The following is a 4,723-nucleotide window of genomic DNA, read 5'->3' on the forward strand; positions in this document are numbered from 1 at the left end:
TTTTACACGCAATGCATTCTGGGTTGTGAACCGTGTTGTCATATCTGCTTATTATAAGCGACTTTGGGCTTGTTTTTCTGTGAAGTTGCTTGTAGTTATTTGGGCTTGCTTCCATTTTTTATTTATTGTTTAAACCAGTTCTCAAACATCTGCATGTCAAGGATGCCCAAATTAATGCATTTTTCCGCAGACCCCCATCTGTTTCAAATAATATTACAAATATATTTAACTTTTTCTTTTTGAAAATAGCAGACCTACAAGCTCACAACGTGTTGCAAATGCGACGCACTGTGAGCTTGTAGATCGGCTATTTTCAAATAGCCAATGTAGGGTTAAGGCTTATTTTCATAGACCTGGCTGCTTATTTCTCTCACAGAATCTGGCAACAGTGACTCAGAGCGGGGAGAATGAAACGCTCGAGCCACTCGAGCTGCGCTCTCACTTCTAAATACAGTTAGACAAATTGCGTTACTTTGGTTTCATTCAAATAATTATTAACCGACTTCAGAGAAGATAAAAGAAAGAAGAAGAAGAAGCAGACATTTTAGGTGAGTGTTGACACACAGAAATACTATTTATGTAGACTTTAGCCTACTACTGTTACTGTAGGCTATAACAACTGTTGTCTGGAGTCACCACCCAACTCTATGATCACGACACGTTGTTTAGCGATTTCATTTGTCTCGATAAAGGGATTTTATGACAATAATTTCAAGAAATGATAGCGGGATATACAATATAATTTATAATATAGGCTACTACTAGCCTACTGCTTGCCTATAAGGTGAGTTTTTAATTATTAATAATTATGTTTAACAGCAAATTTGTTATAGTTTAAGTGTGATGTTGTGTTGGGGTTGTATTTGAGTACATTTAGCAAATTCAGATATCATTTCAGTAGAATAGTATAGGCTAATGTTTAGCTAATGTGTCTAACACACACACACACACACACACACACACACACACACACACACACACACACACACACACACACACACACACACTCTGTGTGTGTGAGAAAGAGCACAAATAAAATGAAAACTTAGACAGAGGTCTTCAACAGGGGGTCCGCGACCCCTAGAGGGTCCGTGGAGGTACTGCAGGGGTCCGCGACCCCTAGGGGGTCCACGGAGGTACTGCAGGGGTCCGCGACCCCAAGGGGGTCCACGGAGGTACTGCAGGGGTCCGCGAAATTGTTGCTTGATTACACAATTAGACCTTTTTTTTTCAAAAATGTCAATTTTTCTTTAAATATTTTTTAAATATTTTCCATATTTATGTTTAAAATAAATTATGATTCTATCTATTTTGAATAGCTTGTATACATGATTATTGTGCAATTGACAGATTGTTGATAGTATTCACATTGGGTACATAGCCACCCTACTCACTGTACCTTGTACATGTATGTTTGAATTAAAAGCATGAATATATTAATCTATCTATTATTTTAATTGCTTAGTATTGAATGCACAATAACATGGTATGTTTATACACATGAATCACAATTTTATAGGCCTACATAATTATACAATATTTGTATATAAAACATTTTAAAAACGTTGAAGACCCCTGCCTTAGCTTGTTGTTGATATATTGACAAAATGCACATGGTCTGAATGCATGGATATAATGCTTGACATTTGAGAGCCACTGTTGTAGATCCTTCAATGCTCAATAAATCCATCATTTGTGCACAGGGAGTCTTATTTGACCACCGCCTGTATGTGAGAGACTGCATTGTTGACCACCTTGAGTCGTCCGCCTGTCTGGTGTCCAAACTGTCAGCAGGTAAGATTGGTATAGCTTCGGTCTAGGCACTTTAACCTCATATACATTGGCTATTTGAAAAGGGGCTTGTAGATCGGCTCTTTTAAAACAAACGCTTGAAAAAAAAATAGAAGGATTTGGACCCTTTTTTTAAGTTAAACTACACAGCCCAGCCCCATACCCTCCATAACTCCATAGGCTTGCAGCCTAATTCATACATTGACATGATGGTGTATTGAAATTAGTTTGGGCAGATAGGCTATTTCTCAGCAGAATGTGTAAGAATTCCTAACTGAAAGAAATGCCATTTCTATAGAGCAGGGGTTCCCAAACTGTGGTGCGCGCACCCCAGGGGGTGCGTGACCTGCCATCTAGGCAAACCAACCTAATTGGTTTGCCTAGATGACGCCCCGGGGGGGTGCGTCATCTAGGTCAGGATGTAATAAGGGGTGCACAGCTAAATAAGTTTGGGAACCGCTGCTATAGAGCACCGAAGTCCTGACGTCACTGCCAGTAGAGGGCGCATGATTCCGCAGGTTCATGGCTTTACTTTTTGTATTGATATCTTCATTGGGGAATCTTAGATCGCTTCATATAAGAACTGTGTTCCAAAAATAAACACACCACCCTGGTGTTTTTACTCATATGGATATGAAGCATTGACTGAAGGTGTAAATGTACACATTTACCCAAAGAGTAACACAATATAAACACTAGAAACGAGTCAAACAACCCAAAGACTACATTTCCCATGAACGCGGCTGCTGTGGGGACAGTGATTTCAGACCCGGAAGTAGTAGTTCTTAAGACTTTTAAGGCAGAATTAAAGGTAGGGTAAGTGATATTTTTTGGTTAAAACAAAAAGTATTTTGTTAAAAGGTTAAATCACTATATTCTGATAGTAATCATTGCTATAGAGTGTTTGTTCAGTAACAGGAGTCTCCCCGTCTCTCCAGCTCTTTAATAAACAGAAAATACATTTTTAGGTAGGTTTCAAAATCTCAGCCAATCAGGAGAAAGTACCCATTTTTAAGCTTCATTTTTATAGTGTTCCAGTTCCATTTTTTTCTGCTCATTTCTTGTCATCACTTCAAATTTCACTTGTTTAATCTATATCCTGATTGAGTTCTCTATCCTGATTGGAAAAAATTGGAAATGAAACTAAAACTGAGACGAAAATGTATTTTGTGTTTAATAAAGAGCTGGAGAGACAAGGAGATTCCTTTAACTGAACAAACACTCTATAGCAATGAGTACTATCAGAATATAGAGCTATTTAACACTTATTTCAACCAAAGAAAATCACTTACCCTACCTTTAATTCCATTTTCGGCAGAAACAGGCAGTATCAAATATGAATGAATATCATAAACGATGCAGAGCCACCCCCCTGACAAAAACGCCAGGGTGGTGTGTTTATGTTTGGAACACAGTTCTTATATGACGTGATCTAAGATTCCCAAATGGGGATTTCAACATAAAAAATAAAGCCACGAACCCTGGAACAGCGCCCTCTACTGGCCCTCTACTGGCAGTGACGTCAGACTTCGGTGCTCTATTAAACAAAATTGTAAAGACGTTTTCACACCTGGTTACGTTTGACTACACAGCCATTTGAAGAAAGATAATTTATTGGACTGTAAATATAATAGCAACACAGTGCATGCATACAGTACAGATGAGTGATTTACATTTGACAAACGGCTATTGATGTCGCACTGTAGTTAAATTAAATAGTTGTAATGTGATGCATTTGTATGTGATTTAATCATGGGCCAAAGGTGCAGTATGACAGGAGATGCAGTCGACCCTAAAGTATTTTCATATTTTCTTATATGTCCCTCTTTGAAAAATATGTTTGGACACCCGCTGACATACACCATCATTTGCCCACAGGGAGTGTGAGCCACCTTCCACCTGCAAGCTGTCCTTCACCTGTGGCCGTACCCCCTGCTGTGAGACGCTCTCTATCAGCAGCAGGTATGTTTGATAACACCAATAGATACATAGGGAGATCATGGACAGGAATGCCCACACACGTCACATCTGGATTTAGCATGGTTTATGTATGTTTATGTCTGCAAACAAAGTGTTAGATTTTTTCAGGACTACCATAATGTTGAATGAATCACTTGGAGTAGCTTCCCACACAACACGCTTTAACAGGTAACCTAAGAATGGCAGCTTCCATTGTAAAATCTGTAGTTAACAAGTAACCCAAATGGACTATTTGTGTCCATTGGATTATACTAGTTAAATTAACAGAGGGTTTACATGTTGTATGACGAAGTAGAGCTTTCATTTACAAAAACGGAACAAAAAAAGATTAAAGGATGTTGATACAAGGTTTCTGCCCGACAGCAACGAATAAGAAATTGCTTCCTACACAAATTATTGTTTCATATAAGCCTATTTGTTTTTATGTTTCAGAGGCTGTAAGAAAGTAACGCATTCATCCAAGTCCTCAGGATTCCGATGTTGAGAAGGAGATTAGGGTGTGGCTGCGTAATTCAAGTGACAGAGCGGGTGGACAAAAGGAGCCCTATCACAGTCTGCCAGCTAGCAGTGAGGCCCCAGTGGAAGAGTAAGCTTTGACAATGAATACTTAGGTAAAAGTATAAATATGTTAGAGTGTGTACACACACACACACACACACACACACACACACACACACACACACACACACACACACACACACACACACGCTCTGCTTGCACATACAGTGTACATACAATGTTACAGCCTTATTCAAAAATGTTACTCAACATTCTCCAGACTATACCCCATAATGACAAAATAAAATAGATGTTTAAGATGTTATGGCAAATTAATAAAACATAATCACATCCAGTGTGAAGTGAGCGGTGATATTTATGAGTTATTCATTTCATCATGCATCTTGCTAGCCAATCACAGCACTTCACACTGGGTGTGAAGATTATCAGCCTA

At 38.8% G+C, this 4,723-nt stretch overlaps 1 long non-coding RNA gene across 1 annotated transcript; it reads left to right on the plus strand.

Annotated features, from left to right (window-relative positions):
* The first annotated feature begins 409 nt into the window (after positions 1 to 409).
* Positions 410 to 4,367, plus strand: LOC311035539. Its single transcript, XR_014599736.1, has 4 exons — positions 410 to 548; positions 1,704 to 1,794; positions 3,670 to 3,753; positions 4,204 to 4,367. It is a non-coding gene; the product is annotated as an uncharacterized lncRNA (long non-coding RNA).
* The last annotated feature ends 356 nt before the right edge of the window (positions 4,368 to 4,723 follow it).

This window comes from Gymnoscopelus microlampas, assembly GCF_963454915.1.
Source record: "Gymnoscopelus microlampas genome assembly, chromosome: 1".
NCBI classification, from domain to species: Eukaryota; Metazoa; Chordata; class Actinopteri; order Myctophiformes; family Myctophidae; genus Gymnoscopelus; species Gymnoscopelus microlampas.